This window comes from Rhinoderma darwinii (assembly GCF_050947455.1).
Source record: "Rhinoderma darwinii isolate aRhiDar2 chromosome 5 unlocalized genomic scaffold, aRhiDar2.hap1 SUPER_5_unloc_47, whole genome shotgun sequence".
Lineage (NCBI taxonomy): Eukaryota > Metazoa > Chordata > Amphibia > Anura > Rhinodermatidae > Rhinoderma > Rhinoderma darwinii.
The window spans coordinates 729,154-747,882 of record NW_027461806.1 but is presented as its reverse complement, the minus strand read 5'-3'; the positions used below and the strand labels follow the sequence as shown (position 1 = coordinate 747,882).

The 18,729-nt window shown below is 47.7% G+C and overlaps 13 non-coding genes across 13 annotated transcripts; all 13 read left to right on the top strand.

Moving 5' to 3' along the window:
• Positions 1–527: 527 nt before the first annotated feature.
• On the top strand, positions 528–718 carry LOC142695493 (U2 spliceosomal RNA). The gene has a single exon (XR_012863604.1). It is a non-coding gene; the product is annotated as a U2 spliceosomal RNA (small nuclear RNA).
• A 1,292-nt stretch (positions 719–2,010) lies between these two features.
• LOC142695492 (U2 spliceosomal RNA) lies at positions 2,011–2,201 on the top strand. The gene has a single exon (XR_012863603.1). It is a non-coding gene; the product is annotated as a U2 spliceosomal RNA (small nuclear RNA).
• Positions 2,202–3,493: 1,292 nt separating this feature from the next.
• LOC142695504 (U2 spliceosomal RNA) lies at positions 3,494–3,684 on the top strand. Its single transcript, XR_012863614.1, has one exon. It is a non-coding gene; the product is annotated as a U2 spliceosomal RNA (small nuclear RNA).
• A 1,288-nt stretch (positions 3,685–4,972) lies between these two features.
• LOC142695529 (U2 spliceosomal RNA) lies at positions 4,973–5,163 on the top strand. Its single transcript, XR_012863637.1, has one exon. It is a non-coding gene; the product is annotated as a U2 spliceosomal RNA (small nuclear RNA).
• A 1,288-nt stretch (positions 5,164–6,451) lies between these two features.
• On the top strand, positions 6,452–6,642 carry LOC142695491 (U2 spliceosomal RNA). Its single transcript, XR_012863602.1, has one exon. It is a non-coding gene; the product is annotated as a U2 spliceosomal RNA (small nuclear RNA).
• A 1,296-nt stretch (positions 6,643–7,938) lies between these two features.
• LOC142695489 (U2 spliceosomal RNA) lies at positions 7,939–8,129 on the top strand. Its single transcript, XR_012863601.1, has one exon. It is a non-coding gene; the product is annotated as a U2 spliceosomal RNA (small nuclear RNA).
• A 1,292-nt stretch (positions 8,130–9,421) lies between these two features.
• Positions 9,422–9,612, top strand: LOC142695488 (U2 spliceosomal RNA). The gene has a single exon (XR_012863600.1). It is a non-coding gene; the product is annotated as a U2 spliceosomal RNA (small nuclear RNA).
• Positions 9,613–10,896: 1,284 nt separating this feature from the next.
• On the top strand, positions 10,897–11,087 carry LOC142695487 (U2 spliceosomal RNA). The gene has a single exon (XR_012863599.1). It is a non-coding gene; the product is annotated as a U2 spliceosomal RNA (small nuclear RNA).
• Positions 11,088–12,387: 1,300 nt separating this feature from the next.
• On the top strand, positions 12,388–12,578 carry LOC142695486 (U2 spliceosomal RNA). Its single transcript, XR_012863598.1, has one exon. It is a non-coding gene; the product is annotated as a U2 spliceosomal RNA (small nuclear RNA).
• A 1,308-nt stretch (positions 12,579–13,886) lies between these two features.
• Positions 13,887–14,077, top strand: LOC142695485 (U2 spliceosomal RNA). The gene has a single exon (XR_012863597.1). It is a non-coding gene; the product is annotated as a U2 spliceosomal RNA (small nuclear RNA).
• Positions 14,078–15,373: 1,296 nt separating this feature from the next.
• Positions 15,374–15,564, top strand: LOC142695483 (U2 spliceosomal RNA). Its single transcript, XR_012863595.1, has one exon. It is a non-coding gene; the product is annotated as a U2 spliceosomal RNA (small nuclear RNA).
• A 1,308-nt stretch (positions 15,565–16,872) lies between these two features.
• LOC142695482 (U2 spliceosomal RNA) lies at positions 16,873–17,063 on the top strand. Its single transcript, XR_012863594.1, has one exon. It is a non-coding gene; the product is annotated as a U2 spliceosomal RNA (small nuclear RNA).
• Positions 17,064–18,355: 1,292 nt separating this feature from the next.
• Positions 18,356–18,546, top strand: LOC142695481 (U2 spliceosomal RNA). The gene has a single exon (XR_012863593.1). It is a non-coding gene; the product is annotated as a U2 spliceosomal RNA (small nuclear RNA).
• Positions 18,547–18,729: the final 183 nt, after the last annotated feature.

Genomic DNA, 18,729 nt, shown 5'->3' with positions numbered 1-18,729 from the left:
AGGCAACACTGAGTGACTGACTGAGCCTCACCGTCTTATATAAAGTTCAGACGGAACTTTGCACGTGTCATAGTGGAGCCCTCAGGATTCCAGAGCCAGCTTTCTGACATCATAATGGGGCCTCAGAGATAAAAGCCTGGGCCCAGGCAGTGTTGGTCAGTGCTGCTCAGCAGGCAGCACTGGACTGGACTGGATTACAGCTGATACAAGGTGTGAAGGAACAAGGGGTGGCTGTGGGCATGCACTTGCTGCCGCTGCCAGTGTTTATCTGCATGGCAGCAGGGCATTTGGGCGTTGCCAGGAAGGCGTTTTTATGTAGATTCCTCCTCTTTCAGCACTGCATTGTGGTGCAAGCAAAAGAAGCAAATCCTGTCTGGCTTCCTCTCCGGCCTTTATTCACCTCCCGTGTAGCTGTGAGTGTGTGAGCCTGCAGGGCCCCATGGAATTGCCTAGAAGTAGGCTGAATCGCTGCAAGGGCTGAACAGCAGTATCGGGCAGGCTCGGGCAACGCGCGGCCCGTTCGGGTTATCGCTTCTCGGCCTTTTGGCTAAGATCAAGTGTAGTATCTGTTCTTATCAGTTTAATATCTGATACGTCCCCTATCTGGGGACCATATATTAAATGGATTTTTAGAACAGGGAGATGGAAATAGAGCTTGCTCTGTCCACTCCACGCATTGACCTGGTATTGCAGTATTTCCAGGACCGGTGCACCCTTTCCTTATGTGTTGACTAAAAGCAGATTCCAAAAGTGTTTTTTGTCTTTGCTATTGTTTCTGTCTTTCTGAAGGGATCTCCCCTTTTAATCCCATTATTTCAACACCTGTTGGACAATGCATGAGTGATAATGAGCTCATTGATTAAATGCAATTAATGAATAGATTGCCACCTCTTGTTGTGTGTCGTCTGTGTTTCTGTGTTTCCGGCATTTCACATTGGAACACCTCATTCACCTTCCTTGTCTTCTCTCCGCCCTCCCTTTTAGGTAAGTTAAAGAGCTGCACCTGAGCCAGCCACTGATTGATTGATTGATTGATTGATTGATTGATTGATTGATTGATTGATTGATTGATGCAGCACAACAGTCAAATAGTGGAGTGGAGTAGGGGAACAGCAAACAGCCAATAAAGCAGCCCGCCCGCTCGCCTGCCCGCCACAATGGACCTACCTGTGTACACTAGATGGGTGTGATGGAATGTACTGTCGTCCCTACATTTCAAGAAGAAGTAAGAATTGCAGTTGCAACAAAGCCTTGCTTGCCTACAAAGAGAGCAGCAATTTGGATTTGTTACTATGTTACCTAGAAGAATAACAAACTGTGCAAGGATGGAGGTTGTAGGAGCAAGGAGAAGTTGTCTGTAAAGTTGGTGGATGCCTATTTTCCATTTTGCAGTCCCTTGTCTCCCTCTTGTGGCCTCCTGGAGGCAACTAGCTGTGCAAAAAAAAGACAGCCTGGCGGCCGGCTGTTGCAGTGTTGCCCTCTCAGGCAACACTGAGTGACTGACTGAGCCTCACCGTCTTATATAAAGTTCAGACGGAACTTTGCACGTGTCATAGTGGAGCCCTCAGGATTCCAGAGCCAGCTTTCTGACATCATAATGGGGCCTCAGAGATAAAAGCCTGGGCCCAGGCAGTGTTGGTCAGTGCTGCTCAGCAGGCAGCACTGGACTGGACTGGATTACAGCTGATACAAGGTGTGAAGGAACAAGGGGTGGCTGTGGGCATGCACTTGCTGCCGCTGCCAGTGTTTATCTGCATGGCAGCAGGGCATTTGGGCGTTGCCAGGAAGGCGTTTTTATGTAGATTCCTCCTCTTTCAGCACTGCATTGTGGTGCAAGCAAAAGAAGCAAATCCTGTCTGGCTTCCTCTCCGGCCTTTATTCACCTCCCGTGTAGCTGTGAGTGTGTGAGCCTGCAGGGCCCCATGGAATTGCCTAGAAGTAGGCTGAATCGCTGCAAGGGCTGAACAGCAGTATCGGGCAGGCTCGGGCAACGCGCGGCCCGTTCGGGTTATCGCTTCTCGGCCTTTTGGCTAAGATCAAGTGTAGTATCTGTTCTTATCAGTTTAATATCTGATACGTCCCCTATCTGGGGACCATATATTAAATGGATTTTTAGAACAGGGAGATGGAAATAGAGCTTGCTCTGTCCACTCCACGCATTGACCTGGTATTGCAGTATTTCCAGGACCGGTGCACCCTTTCCTTATGTGTTGACTAAAAGCAGATTCCAAAAGTGTTTTTTGTCTTTGCTATTGTTTCTGTCTTTCTGAAGGGATCTCCCCTTTTAATCCCATTATTTCAACACCTGTTGGACAATGCATGAGTGATAATGAGCTCATTGATTAAATGCAATTAATGAATAGATTGCCACCTCTTGTTGTGTGTCGTCTGTGTTTCTGTGTTTCCGGCATTTCACATTGGAACACCTCATTCACCTTCCTTGTCTTCTCTCCGCCCTCCCTTTTAGGTAAGTTAAAGAGCTGCACCTGAGCCAGCCACTGATTGATTGATTGATTGATTGATTGATTGATTGATTGATTGATTGATTGATTGATGCAGCACAACAGTCAAATAGTGGAGTGGAGTAGGGGAACAGCAAACAGCCAATAAAGCAGCCCGCCCGCTCGCCTGCCCGCCACAATGGACCTACCTGTGTACACTAGATGGATGTGATGGAATGTACTGTCGTCCCTACATTTCAAGAAGAAGTAAGAATTGCAGTTGCAACAAAGCCTTGCTTGCCTACAAAGAGAGCAGCAATTTGGATTTGTTACTATGTTACCTAGAAGAATAACAAACTGTGCAAGGATGGAGGTTGTAGGAGCAAGGAGAAGTTGTCTGTAAAGTTGGTGGATGCCTATTTTCCATTTTGCAGTCCCTTGTCTCCCTCTTGTGGCCTCCTGGAGGCAACTAGCTGTGCAAAAAAAAGACAGCCTGGCGGCCGGCTGTTGCAGTGTTGCCCTCTCAGGCAACACTGAGTGACTGACTGAGCCTCACCGTCTTATATAAAGTTCAGACGGAACTTTGCACGTGTCATAGTGGAGCCCTCAGGATTCCAGAGCCAGCTTTCTGACATCATAATGGGGCCTCAGAGATAAAAGCCTGGGCCCAGGCAGTGTTGGTCAGTGCTGCTCAGCAGGCAGCACTGGACTGGACTGGATTACAGCTGATACAAGGTGTGAAGGAACAAGGGGTGGCTGTGGGCATGCACTTGCTGCCGCTGCCAGTGTTTATCTGCATGGCAGCAGGGCATTTGGGCGTTGCCAGGAAGGCGTTTTTATGTAGATTCCTCCTCTTTCAGCACTGCATTGTGGTGCAAGCAAAAGAAGCAAATCCTGTCTGGCTTCCTCTCCGGCCTTTATTCACCTCCCGTGTAGCTGTGAGTGTGTGAGCCTGCAGGGCCCCATGGAATTGCCTAGAAGTAGGCTGAATCGCTGCAAGGGCTGAACAGCAGTATCGGGCAGGCTCGGGCAACGCGCGGCCCGTTCGGGTTATCGCTTCTCGGCCTTTTGGCTAAGATCAAGTGTAGTATCTGTTCTTATCAGTTTAATATCTGATAAGTCCCCTATCTGGGGACCATATATTAAATGGATTTTTAGAACAGGGAGATGGAAATAGAGCTTGCTCTGTCCACTCCACGCATTGACCTGGTATTGCAGTATTTCCAGGACCGGTGCACCCTTTCCTTATGTGTTGACTAAAAGCAGATTCCAAAAGTGTTTTTTGTCTTTGCTATTGTTTCTGTCTTTCTGAAGGGATCTCCCCTTTTAATCCCATTATTTCAACACCTGTTGGACAATGCATGAGAGATAATGAGCTCATTGATTAAATGCAATTAATGAATAGATTGCCACCTCTTGTTGTGTGTCGTCTGTGTTTCTGTGTTTCCGGCATTTCACATTGGAACACCTCATTCACCTTCCTTGTCTTCTCTCCGCCCTCCCTTTTAGGTAAGTTAAAGAGCTGCACCTGAGCCAGCCACTGATTGATTGATTGATTGATTGATTGATTGATTGATTGATTGATTGATTGATGCAGCACAACAGTCAAATAGTGGAGTGGAGTAGGGGAACAGCAAACAGCCAATAAAGCAGCCCGCCCGCTCGCCTGCCCGCCACAATGGACCTACCTGTGTACACTAGATGGATGTGATGGAATGTACTGTCGTCCCTACATTTCAAGAAGAAGTAAGAATTGCAGTTGCAACAAAGCCTTGCTTGCCTACAAAGAGAGCAGCAATTTGGATTTGTTACTATGTTACCTAGAAGAATAACAAACTGTGCAAGGATGGAGGTTGTAGGAGCAAGGAGAAGTTGTCTGTAAAGTTGGTGGATGCCTATTTTCCATTTTGCAGTCCCTTGTCTCCCTCTTGTGGCCTCCTGGAGGCAACTAGCTGTGCAAAAAAAAGACAGCCTGGCGGCCGGCTGTTGCAGTGTTGCCCTCTCAGGCAACACTGAGTGACTGACTGAGCCTCACCGTCTTATATAAAGTTCAGACGGAACTTTGCACGTGTCATAGTGGAGCCCTCAGGATTCCAGAGCCAGCTTTCTGACATCATAATGGGGCCTCAGAGATAAAAGCCTGGGCCCAGGCAGTGTTGGTCAGTGCTGCTCAGCAGGCAGCACTGGACTGGACTGGATTACAGCTGATACAAGGTGTGAAGGAACAAGGGGTAGCTGTGGGCATGCACTTGCTGCCGCTGCCAGTGTTTATCTGCATGGCAGCAGGGCATTTGGGCGTTGCCAGGAAGGCGTTTTTATGTAGATTCCTCCTCTTTCAGCACTGCATTGTGGTGCAAGCAAAAGAAGCAAATCCTGTCTGGCTTCCTCTCCGGCCTTTATTCACCTCCCGTGTAGCTGTGAGTGTGTGAGCCTGCAGGGCCCCATGGAATTGCCTAGAAGTAGGCTGAATCGCTGCAAGGGCTGAACAGCAGTATCGGGCAGGCTCGGGCAACGCGCGGCCCGTTCGGGTTATCGCTTCTCGGCCTTTTGGCTAAGATCAAGTATAGTATCTGTTCTTATCAGTTTAATATCTGATACGTCCCCTATCTGGGGACCATATATTAAATGGATTTTTAGAACAGGGAGATGGAAATAGAGCTTGCTCTGTCCACTCCACGCATTGACCTGGTATTGCAGTATTTCCAGGACCGGTGCACCCTTTCCTTATGTGTTGACTAAAAGCAGATTCCAAAAGTGTTTTTTGTCTTTGCTATTGTTTCTGTCTTTCTGAAGGGATCTCCCCTTTTAATCCCATTATTTCAACACCTGTTGGACAATGCATGAGTGATAATGAGCTCATTGATTAAATGCAATTAATGAATAGATTGCCACCTCTTGTTGTGTGTCGTCTGTGTTTCTGTGTTTCCGGCATTTCACATTGGAACACCTCATTCACCTTCCTTGTCTTCTCTCCGCCCTCCCTTTTAGGTAAGTTAAAGAGCTGCACCTGAGCCAGCCACTGATTGATTGATTGATTGATTGATTGATTGATTGATTGATTGATTGATTGATGCAGCACAACAGTCAAATAGTGGAGTGGAGTAGGGGAACAGCAAACAGCCAATAAAGCAGCCCGCCCGCTCGCCTGCCCGCCACAATGGACCTACCTGTGTACACTAGATGGATGTGATGGAATGTACTGTCGTCCCTACATTTCAAGAAGAAGTAAGAATTGCAGTTGCAACAAAGCCTTGCTTGCCTACAAAGAGAGCAGCAATTTGGATTTGTTACTATGTTACCTAGAAGAATAACAAACTGTGCAAGGATGGAGGTTGTAGGAGCAAGGAGAAGTTGTCTGTAAAGTTGGTGGATGCCTATTTTCCATTTTGCAGTCCCTTGTCTCCCTCTTGTGGCCTCCTGGAGGCAACTAGCTGTGCAAAAAAAAGACAGCCTGGCGGCCGGCTGTTGCAGTGTTGCCCTCTCAGGCAACACTGAGTGACTGACTGAGCCTCACCGTCTTATATAAAGTTCAGACGGAACTTTGCACGTGTCATAGTGGAGCCCTCAGGATTCCAGAGCCAGCTTTCTGACATCATAATGGGGCCTCAGAGATAAAAGCCTGGGCCCAGGCAGTGTTGGTCAGTGCTGCTCAGCAGGCAGCACTGGACTGGACTGGATTACAGCTGATACAAGGTGTGAAGGAACAAGGGGTGGCTGTGGGCATGCACTTGCTGCCGCTGCCAGTGTTTATCTGCATGGCAGCAGGGCATTTGGGCGTTGCCAGGAAGGCGTTTTTATGTAGATTCCTCCTCTTTCAGCACTGCATTGTGGTGCAAGCAAAAGAAGCAAATCCTGTCTGGCTTCCTCTCCGGCCTTTATTCACCTCCCGTGTAGCTGTGAGTGTGTGAGCCTGCAGGGCCCCATGGAATTGCCTAGAAGTAGGCTGAATCGCTGCAAGGGCTGAACAGCAGTATCGGGCAGGCTCGGGTAACGCGCGGCCCGTTCGGGTTATCGCTTCTCGGCCTTTTGGCTAAGATCAAGTGTAGTATCTGTTCTTATCAGTTTAATATCTGATACGTCCCCTATCTGGGGACCATATATTAAATGGATTTTTAGAACAGGGAGATGGAAATAGAGCTTGCTCTGTCCACTCCACGCATTGACCTGGTATTGCAGTATTTCCAGGACCGGTGCACCCTTTCCTTATGTGTTGACTAAAAGCAGATTCCAAAAGTGTTTTTTGTCTTTGCTATTGTTTCTGTCTTTCTGAAGGGATCTCCCCTTTTAATCCCATTATTTCAACACCTGTTGGACAATGCATGAGTGATAATGAGCTCATTGATTAAATGCAATTAATGAATAGATTGCCACCTCTTGTTGTGTGTCGTCTGTGTTTCTGTGTTTCCGGCATTTCACATTGGAACACCTCATTCACCTTCCTTGTCTTCTCTCCGCCCTCCCTTTTAGGTAAGTTAAAGAGCTGCACCTGAGCCAGCCACTGATTGATTGATTGATTGATTGATTGATTGATTGATTGATTGATTGATTGATTGATTGATGCAGCACAACAGTCAAATAGTGGAGTGGAGTAGGGGAACAGCAAACAGCCAATAAAGCAGCCCGCCCGCTCGCCTGCCCGCCACAATGGACCTACCTGTGTACACTAGATGGATGTGATGGAATGTACTGTCGTCCCTACATTTCAAGAAGAAGTAAGAATTGCAGTTGCAACAAAGCCTTGCTTGCCTACAAAGAGAGCAGCAATTTGGATTTGTTACTATGTTACCTAGAAGAATAACAAACTGTGCAAGGATGGAGGTTGTAGGAGCAAGGAGAAGTTGTCTGTAAAGTTGGTGGATGCCTATTTTCCATTTTGCAGTCCCTTGTCTCCCTCTTGTGGCCTCCTGGAGGCAACTAGCTGTGCAAAAAAAAGACAGCCTGGCGGCCGGCTGTTGCAGTGTTGCCCTCTCAGGCAACACTGAGTGACTGACTGAGCCTCACCGTCTTATATAAAGTTCAGACGGAACTTTGCACGTGTCATAGTGGAGCCCTCAGGATTCCAGAGCCAGCTTTCTGACATCATAATGGGGCCTCAGAGATAAAAGCCTGGGCCCAGGCAGTGTTGGTCAGTGCTGCTCAGCAGGCAGCACTGGACTGGACTGGATTACAGCTGATACAAGGTGTGAAGGAACAAGGGGTGGCTGTGGGCATGCACTTGCTGCCGCTGCCAGTGTTTATCTGCATGGCAGCAGGGCATTTGGGCGTTGCCAGGAAGGCGTTTTTATGTAGATTCCTCCTCTTTCAGCACTGCATTGTGGTGCAAGCAAAAGAAGCAAATCCTGTCTGGCTTCCTCTCCGGCCTTTATTCACCTCCCGTGTAGCTGTGAGTGTGTGAGCCTGCAGGGCCCCATGGAATTGCCTAGAAGTAGGCTGAATCGCTGCAAGGGCTGAACAGCAGTATCGGGCAGGCTCGGGCAACGCGCGGCCCGTTCGGGTTATCGCTTCTCGGCCTTTTGGCTAAGATCAAGTGTAGTATCTGTTCTTATCAGTTTAATATCTGATACGTCCCCTATCTGGGGACCATATATTAAATGGATTTTTAGAACAGGGAGATGGAAATAGAGCTTGCTCTGTCCACTCCACGCATTGACCTGGTATTGCAGTATTTCCAGGACCGGTGCACCCTTTCCTTATGTGTTGACTAAAAGCAGATTCCAAAAGTGTTTTTTGTCTTTGCTATTGTTTCTGTCTTTCTGAAGGGATCTCCCCTTTTAATCCCATTATTTCAACACCTGTTGGACAATGCATGAGTGATAATGAGCTCATTGATTAAATGCAATTAATGAATAGATTGCCACCTCTTGTTGTGTGTCGTCTGTGTTTCTGTGTTTCCGGCATTTCACATTGGAACACCTCATTCACCTTCCTTGTCTTCTCTCCGCCCTCCCTTTTAGGTAAGTTAAAGAGCTGCACCTGAGCCAGCCACTGATTGATTGATTGATTGATTGATTGATTGATTGATTGATTGATTGATTGATTGATGCAGCACAACAGTCAAATAGTGGAGTGGAGTAGGGGAACAGCAAACAGCCAATAAAGCAGCCCGCCCGCTCGCCTGCCCGCCACAATGGACCTACCTGTGTACACTAGATGGATGTGATGGAATGTACTGTCGTCCCTACATTTCAAGAAGAAGTAAGAATTGCAGTTGCAACAAAGCCTTGCTTGCCTACAAAGAGAGCAGCAATTTGGATTTGTTACTATGTTACCTAGAAGAATAACAAACTGTGCAAGGATGGAGGTTGTAGGAGCAAGGAGAAGTTGTCTGTAAAGTTGGTGGATGCCTATTTTCCATTTTGCAGTCCCTTGTCTCCCTCTTGTGGCCTCCTGGAGGCAACTAGCTGTGCAAAAAAAAGGCAGCCTGGCGGCCGGCTGTTGCAGTGTTGCCCTCTCAGGCAACACTGAGTGACTGACTGAGCCTCACCGTCTTATATAAAGTTCATACGGAACTTTGCACGTGTCATAGTGGAGCCCTCAGGATTCCAGAGCCAGCTTTCTGACATCATAATGGGGCCTCAGAGATAAAAGCCTGGGCCCAGGCAGTGTTGGTCAGTGCTGCTCAGCAGGCAGCACTGGACTGGACTGGATTACAGCTGATACAAGGTGTGAAGGAACAAGGGGTGGCTGTGGGCATGCACTTGCTGCCGCTGCCAGTGTTTATCTGCATGGCAGCAGGGCATTTGGGCGTTGCCAGGAAGGCGTTTTTATGTAGATTCCTCCTCTTTCAGCACTGCATTGTGGTGCAAGCAAAAGAAGCAAATCCTGTCTGGCTTCCTCTCCGGCCTTTATTCACCTCCCGTGTAGCTGTGAGTGTGTGAGCCTGCAGGGCCCCATGGAATTGCCTAGAAGTAGGCTGAATCGCTGCAAGGGCTGAACAGCAGTATCGGGCAGGCTCGGGCAACGCGCGGCCTGTTCGGGTTATCGCTTCTCGGCCTTTTGGCTAAGATCAAGTGTAGTATCTGTTCTTATCAGTTTAATATCTGATACGTCCCCTATCTGGGGACCATATATTAAATGGATTTTTAGAACAGGGAGATGGAAATAGAGCTTGCTCTGTCCACTCCACGCATTGACCTGGTATTGCAGTATTTCCAGGACCGGTGCACCCTTTCCTTATGTGTTGACTAAAAGCAGATTCCAAAAGTGTTTTTTGTCTTTGCTATTGTTTCTGTCTTTCTGAAGGGATCTCCCCTTTTAATCCCATTATTTCAACACCTGTTGGACAATGCATGAGTGATAATGAGCTCATTGATTAAATGCAATTAATGAATAGATTGCCACCTCTTGTTGTGTGTCGTCTGTGTTTCTGTGTTTCCGGCATTTCACATTGGAACACCTCATTCACCTTCCTTGTCTTCTCTCCGCCCTCCCTTTTAGGTAAGTTAAAGAGCTGCACCTGAGCCAGCCACTGATTGATTGATTGATTGATTGATTGATTGATTGATTGATTGATTGATGCAGCACAACAGTCAAATAGTGGAGTGGAGTAGGGGAACAGCAAACAGCCAATAAAGCAGCCCGCCCGCTCGCCTGCCCGCCACAATGGACCTACCTGTGTACACTAGATGGATGTGATGGAATGTACTGTCGTCCCTACATTTCAAGAAGAAGTAAGAATTGCAGTTGCAACAAAGCCTTGCTTGCCTACAAAGAGAGCAGCAATTTGGATTTGTTACTATGTTACCTAGAAGAATAACAAACTGTGCAAGGATGGAGGTTGTAGGAGCAAGGAGAAGTTGTCTGTAAAGTTGGTGGATGCCTATTTTCCATTTTGCAGTCCCTTGTCTCCCTCTTGTGGCCTCCTGGAGGCAACTAGCTGTGCAAAAAAAAGACAGCCTGGCGGCCGGCTGTTGCAGTGTTGCCCTCTCAGGCAACACTGAGTGACTGACTGAGCCTCACCGTCTTATATAAAGTTCAGACGGAACTTTGCACGTGTCATAGTGGAGCCCTCAGGATTCCAGAGCCAGCTTTCTGACATCATAATGGGGCCTCAGAGATAAAAGCCTGGGCCCAGGCAGTGTTGGTCAGTGCTGCTCAGCAGGCAGCACTGGACTGGACTGGATTACAGCTGATACAAGGTGTGAAGGAACAAGGGGTGGCTGTGGGCATGCACTTGCTGCCGCTGCCAGTGTTTATCTGCATGGCAGCAGGGCATTTGGGCGTTGCCAGGAAGGCGTTTTTATGTAGATTCCTCCTCTTTCAGCACTGCATTGTGGTGCAAGCAAAAGAAGCAAATCCTGTCTGGCTTCCTCTCCGGCCTTTATTCACCTCCCGTGTAGCTGTGAGTGTGTGAGCCTGCAGGGCCCCATGGAATTGCCTAGAAGTAGGCTGAATCGCTGCAAGGGCTGAACAGCAGTATCGGGCAGGCTCGGGCAACGCGCGGCCCGTTCGGGTTATCGCTTCTCGGCCTTTTGGCTAAGATCAAGTGTAGTATCTGTTCTTATCAGTTTAATATCTGATACGTCCCCTATCTGGGGACCATATATTAAATGGATTTTTAGAACAGGGAGATGGAAATAGAGCTTGCTCTGTCCACTCCACGCATTGACCTGGTATTGCAGTATTTCCAGGACCGGTGCACCCTTTCCTTATGTGTTGACTAAAAGCAGATTCCAAAAGTGTTTTTTGTCTTTGCTATTGTTTCTGTCTTTCTGAAGGGATCTCCCCTTTTAATCCCATTATTTCAACACCTGTTGGACAATGCATGAGTGATAATGAGCTCATTGATTAAATGCAATTAATGAATAGATTGCCACCTCTTGTTGTGTGTCGTCTGTGTTTCTGTGTTTCCGGCATTTCACATTGGAACACCTCATTCACCTTCCTTGTCTTCTCTCCGCCCTCCCTTTTAGGTAAGTTAAAGAGCTGCACCTGAGCCAGCCACTGATTGATTGATTGATTGATTGATTGATTGATTGATTGATTGATTGATTGATTGATTGATTGATGCAGCACAACAGTCAAATAGTGGAGTGGAGTAGGGGAACAGCAAACAGCCAATAAAGCAGCCCGCCCGCTCGCCTGCCCGCCACAATGGACCTACCTGTGTACACTAGATGGATGTGATGGAATGTACTGTCGTCCCTACATTTCAAGAAGAAGTAAGAATTGCAGTTGCAACAAAGCCTTGCTTGCCTACAAAGAGAGCAGCAATTTGGATTTGTTACTATGTTACCTAGAAGAATAACAAACTGTGCAAGGATGGAGGTTGTAGGAGCAAGGAGAAGTTGTCTGTAAAGTTGGTGGATGCCTATTTTCCATTTTGCAGTCCCTTGTCTCCCTCTTGTGGCCTCCTGGAGGCAACTAGCTGTGCAAAAAAAAGACAGCCTGGCGGCCGGCTGTTGCAGTGTTGCCCTCTCAGGCAACACTGAGTGACTGACTGAGCCTCACCGTCTTATATAAAGTTCAGACGGAACTTTGCACGTGTCATAGTGGAGCCCTCAGGATTCCAGAGCCAGCTTTCTGACATCATAATGGGGCCTCAAAGATAAAAGCCTGGGCCCAGGCAGTGTTGGTCAGTGCTGCTCAGCAGGCAGCACTGGACTGGACTGGATTACAGCTGATACAAGGTGTGAAGGAACAAGGGGTGGCTGTGGGCATGCACTTGCTGCCGCTGCCAGTGTTTATCTGCATGGCAGCAGGGCATTTGGGCGTTGCCAGGAAGGCGTTTTTATGTAGATTCCTCCTCTTTCAGCACTGCATTGTGGTGCAAGCAAAAGAAGCAAATCCTGTCTGGCTTCCTCTCCGGCCTTTATTCACCTCCCGTGTAGCTGTGAGTGTGTGAGCCTGCAGGGCCCCATGGAATTGCCTAGAAGTAGGCTGAATCGCTGCAAGGGCTGAACAGCAGTATCGGGCAGGCTCGGGCAACGCGCGGCCCGTTCGGGTTATCGCTTCTCGGCCTTTTGGCTAAGATCAAGTGTAGTATCTGTTCTTATCAGTTTAATATCTGATACGTCCCCTATCTGGGGACCATATATTAAATGGATTTTTAGAACAGGGAGATGGAAATAGAGCTTGCTCTGTCCACTCCACGCATTGACCTGGTATTGCAGTATTTCCAGGACCGGTGCACCCTTTCCTTATGTGTTGACTAAAAGCAGATTCCAAAAGTGTTTTTTGTCTTTGCTATTGTTTCTGTCTTTCTGAAGGGATCTCCCCTTTTAATCCCATTATTTCAACACCTGTTGGACAATGCATGAGTGATAATGAGCTCATTGATTAAATGCAATTAATGAATAGATTGCCACCTCTTGTTGTGTGTCGTCTGTGTTTCTGTGTTTCCGGCATTTCACATTGGAACACCTCATTCACCTTCCTTGTCTTCTCTCCGCCCTCCCTTTTAGGTAAGTTAAAGAGCTGCACCTGAGCCAGCCACTGATTGATTGATTGATTGATTGATTGATTGATTGATTGATTGATTGATTGATTGATTGATTGATTGATTGATGCAGCACAACAGTCAAATAGTGGAGTGGAGTAGGGGAACAGCAAACAGCCAATAAAGCAGCCCGCCCGCTCGCCTGCCCGCCACAATGGACCTACCTGTGTACACTAGATGGATGTGATGGAATGTACTGTCGTCCCTACATTTCAAGAAGAAGTAAGAATTGCAGTTGCAACAAAGCCTTGCTTGCCTACAAAGAGAGCAGCAATTTGGATTTGTTACTATGTTACCTAGAAGAATAACAAACTGTGCAAGGATGGAGGTTGTAGGAGCAAGGAGAAGTTGTCTGTAAAGTTGGTGGATGCCTATTTTCCATTTTGCAGTCCCTTGTCTCCCTCTTGTGGCCTCCTGGAGGCAACTAGCTGTGCAAAAAAAAGACAGCCTGGCGGCCGGCTGTTGCAGTGTTGCCCTCTCAGGCAACACTGAGTGACTGACTGAGCCTCACCGTCTTATATAAAGTTCAGACGGAACTTTGCACGTGTCATAGTGGAGCCCTCAGGATTCCAGAGCCAGCTTTCTGACATCATAATGGGGCCTCAGAGATAAAAGCCTGGGCCCAGGCAGTGTTGGTCAGTGCTGCTCAGCAGGCAGCACTGGACTGGACTGGATTACAGCTGATACAAGGTGTGAAGGAACAAGGGGTGGCTGTGGGCATGCACTTGCTGCCGCTGCCAGTGTTTATCTGCATGGCAGCAGGGCATTTGGGCGTTGCCAGGAAGGTGTTTTTATGTAGATTCCTCCTCTTTCAGCACTGCATTGTGGTGCAAGCAAAAGAAGCAAATCCTGTCTGGCTTCCTCTCCGGCCTTTATTCACCTCCCGTGTAGCTGTGAGTGTGTGAGCCTGCAGGGCCCTATGGAATTGCCTAGAAGTAGGCTGAATCGCTGCAAGGGCTGAACAGCAGTATCGGGCAGGCTCGGGCAACGCGCGGCCCGTTCGGGTTATCGCTTCTCGGCCTTTTGGCTAAGATCAAGTGTAGTATCTGTTCTTATCAGTTTAATATCTGATACGTCCCCTATCTGGGGACCATATATTAAATGGATTTTTAGAACAGGGAGATGGAAATAGAGCTTGCTCTGTCCACTCCACGCATTGACCTGGTATTGCAGTATTTCCAGGACCGGTGCACCCTTTCCTTATGTGTTGACTAAAAGCAGATTCCAAAAGTGTTTTTTGTCTTTGCTATTGTTTCTGTCTTTCTGAAGGGATCTCCCCTTTTAATCCCATTATTTCAACACCTGTTGGACAATGCATGAGTGATAATGAGCTCATTGATTAAATGCAATTAATGAATAGATTGCCACCTCTTGTTGTGTGTCGTCTGTGTTTCTGTGTTTCCGGCATTTCACATTGGAACACCTCATTCACCTTCCTTGTCTTCTCTCCGCCCTCCCTTTTAGGTAAGTTAAAGAGCTGCACCTGAGCCAGCCACTGATTGATTGATTGATTGATTGATTGATTGATTGATTGATTGATTGATTGATTGATTGATGCAGCACAACAGTCAAATAGTGGAGTGGAGTAGGGGAACAGCAAACAGCCAATAAAGCAGCCCGCCCGCTCGCCTGCCCGCCACAATGGACCTACCTGTGTACACTAGATGGATGTGATGGAATGTACTGTCGTCCCTACATTTCAAGAAGAAGTAAGAATTGCAGTTGCAACAAAGCCTTGCTTGCCTACAAAGAGAGCAGCAATTTGGATTTGTTACTATGTTACCTAGAAGAATAACAAACTGTGCAAGGATGGAGGTTGTAGGAGCAAGGAGAAGTTGTCTGTAAAGTTGGTGGATGCCTATTTTCCATTTTGCAGTCCCTTGTCTCCCTCTTGTGGCCTCCTGGAGGCAACTAGCTGTGCAAAAAAAAGACAGCCTGGCGGCCGGCTGTTGCAGTGTTGCCCTCTCAGGCAACACTGAGTGACTGACTGAGCCTCACCGTCTTATATAAAGTTCAGACGGAACTTTGCACGTGTCATAGTGGAGCCCTCAGGATTCCAGAGCCAGCTTTCTGACATCATAATGGGGCCTCAGAGATAAAAGCCTGGGCCCAGGCAGTGTTGGTCAGTGCTGCTCAGCAGGCAGCACTGGACTGGACTGGATTACAGCTGATACAAGGTGTGAAGGAACAAGGGGTGGCTGTGGGCATGCACTTGCTGCCGCTGCCAGTGTTTATCTGCATGGCAGCAGGGCATTTGGGCGTTGCCAGGAAGGCGTTTTTATGTAGATTCCTCCTCTTTCAGCACTGCATTGTGGTGCAAGCAAAAGAAGCAAATCCTGTCTGGCTTCCTCTCCGGCCTTTATTCACCTCCCGTGTAGCTGTGAGTGTGTGAGCCTGCAGGGCCCCATGGAATTGCCTAGAAGTAGGCTGAATCGCTGCAAGGGCTGAACAGCAGTATCGGGCAGGCTCGGGCAACGCGCGGCCCGTTCGGGTTATCGCTTCTCGGCCTTTTGGCTAAGATCAAGTGTAGTATCTGTTCTTATCAGTTTAATATCTGATACGTCCCCTATCTGGGGACCATATATTAAATGGATTTTTAGAACAGGGAGATGGAAATAGAGCTTGCTCTGTCCACTCCACGCATTGACCTGGTATTGCAGTATTTCCAGGACCGGTGCACCCTTTCCTTATGTGTTGACTAAAAGCAGATTCCAAAAGTGTTTTTTGTCTTTGCTATTGTTTCTGTCTTTCTGAAGGGATCTCCCCTTTTAATCCCATTATTTCAACACCTGTTGGACAATGCATGAGTGATAATGAGCTCATTGATTAAATGCAATTAATGAATAGATTGCCACCTCTTGTTGTGTGTCGTCTGTGTTTCTGTGTTTCCGGCATTTCATATTGGAACACCTCATTCACCTTCCTTGTCTTCTCTCCGCCCTCCCTTTTAGGTAAGTTAAAGAGCTGCACCTGAGCCAGCCACTGATTGATTGATTGATTGATTGATTGATTGATTGATTGATTGATTGATTGATTGATTGATTGATTGATTGATGCAGCACAACAGTCAAATAGTGGAGTGGAGTAGGGGAACAGCAAACAGCCAATAAAGCAGCCCGCCCGCTCGCCTGCCCGCCACAATGGACCTACCTGTGTACACTAGATGGATGTGATGGAATGTACTGTCGTCCCTACATTTCAAGAAGAAGTAAGAATTGCAGTTGCAACAAAGCCTTGCTTGCCTACAAAGAGAGCAGCAATTTGGATTTGTTACTATGTTACCTAGAAGAATAACAAACTGTGCAAGGATGGAGGTTGTAGGAGCAAGGAGAAGTTGTCTGTAAAGTTGGTGGATGCCTATTTTCCATTTTGCAGTCCCTTGTCTCCCTCTTGTGGCCTCCTGGAGGCAACTAGCTGTGCAAAAAAAAGACAGCCTGGCGGCCGGCTGTTGCAGTGTTGCCCTCTCAGGCAACACTGAGTGACTGACTGAGCCTCACCGTCTTATATAAAGTTCAGACGGAACTTTGCACGTGTCATAGTGGAGCCCTCAGGATTCCAGAGCCAGCTTTCTGACATCATAATGGGGCCTCAGAGATAAAAGCCTGGGCCCAGGCAGTGTTGGTCAGTGCTGCTCAGCAGGCAGCACTGGACTGGACTGGATTACAGCTGATACAAGGTGTGAAGGAACAAGGGGTGGCTGTGGGCATGCACTTGCTGCCGCTGCCAGTGTTTATCTGCATGGCAGCAGGGCATTTGGGCGTTGCCAGGAAGGCGTTTTTATGTAGATTCCTCCTCTTTCAGCACTGCATTGTGGTGCAAACAAAAGAAGCAAATCCTGTCTGGCTTCCTCTCCGGCCTTTATTCACCTCCCGTGTAGCTGTGAGTGTGTGAGCCTGCAGGGCCCCATGGAATTGCCTAGAAGTAGGCTGAATCGCTGCAAGGGCTGAACAGCAGTATCGGGCAGGCTCGGGCAACGCGCGGCCCGTTCGGGTTATCGCTTCTCGGCCTTTTGGCTAAGATCAAGTGTAGTATCTGTTCTTATCAGTTTAATATCTGATACGTCCCCTATCTGGGGACCATATATTAAATGGATTTTTAGAACAGGGAGATGGAAATAGAGCTTGCTCTGTCCACTCCACGCATTGACCTGGTATTGCAGTATTTCCAGGACCGGTGCACCCTTTCCTTATGTGTTGACTAAAAGCAGATTCCAAAAGTGTTTTTTGTCTTTGCTATTGTTTCTGTCTTTCTGAAGGGATCTCCCCTTTTAATCCCATTATTTCAACACCTGTTGGACAATGCATGAGTGATAATGAGCTCATTGATTAAATGCAATTAATGAATAGATTGCCACCTCTTGTTGTGTGTCGTCTGTGTTTCTGTGTTTCCGGCATTTCACATTGGAACACCTCATTCACCTTCCTTGTCTTCTCTCCGCCCTCCCTTTTAGGTAAGTTAAAGAGCTGCACCTGAGCCAGCCACTGATTGATTGATTGATTGATTGATTGATTGATTGATTGATTGATTGATTGATTGATGCAGCACAACAGTCAAATAGTGGAGTGGAGTAGGGGAACAGCAAACAGCCAATAAAGCAGCCCGCCCGCTCGCCTGCCCGCCACAATGGACCTACCTGTGTACACTAGATGGATGTGATGGAATGTACTGTCGTCCCTACATTTCAAGAAGAAGTAAGAATTGCAGTTGCAACAAAGCCTTGCTTGCCTACAAAGAGAGCAGCAATTTGGATTTGTTACTATGTTACCTAGAAGAATAACAAACTGTGCAAGGATGGAGGTTGTAGGAGCAAGGAGAAGTTGTCTGTAAAGTTGGTGGATGCCTATTTTCCATTTTGCAGTCCCTTGTCTCCCTCTTGTGGCCTCCTGGAGGCAACTAGCTGTGCAAAAAAAAGACAGCCTGGCGGCCGGCTGTTGCAGTGTTGCCCTCTCAGGCAACACTGAGTGACTGACTGAGCCTCACCGTCTTATATAAAGTTCAGACGGAACTTTGCACGTGTCATAGTGGAGCCCTCAGGATTCCAGAGCCAGCTTTCTGACATCATAATGGGGCCTCAGAGATAAAAGCCTGGGCCCAGGCAGTGTTGGTCAGTGCTGCTCAGCAGGCAGCACTGGACTGGACTGGATTACAGCTGATACAAGGTGTGAAGGAACAAGGGGTGGCTGTGGGCATGCACTTGCTGCCGCTGCCAGTGTTTATCTGCATGGCAGCAGGGCATTTGGGCGTTGCCAGGAAGGCGTTTTTATGTAGATTCCTCCTCTTTCAGCACTGCATTGTGGTGCAAGCAAAAGAAGCAAATCCTGTCTGGCTTCCTCTCCGGCCTTTATTCACCTCCCGTGTAGCTGTGAGTGTGTGAGCCTGCAGGGCCCCATGGAATTGCCTAGAAGTAGGCTGAATCGCTGCAAGGGCTGAACAGCAGTATCGGGCAGGCTCGGGCAACGCGCGGCCCGTTCGGGTTATCGCTTCTCGGCCTTTTGGCTAAGATCAAGTGTAGTATCTGTTCTTATCAGTTTAATATCTGATACGTCCCCTATCTGGGGACCATATATTAAATGGATTTTTAGAACAGGGAGATGGAAATAGAGCTTGCTCTGTCCACTCCACGCATTGACCTGGTATTGCAGTATTTCCAGGACCGGTGCACCCTTTCCTTATGTGTTGACTAAAAGCAGATTCCAAAAGTGTTTTTTGTCTTTGCTATTGTTTCTGTCTTTCTGAAGGGATCTCCCCTTTTAATCCCATTATTTCAACACCTGTTGGACAATGCATGAGTGATAATGAGCTCATTGATTAAATGCAATTAATGAATAGATTGCCACCTCTTGTTGTGTG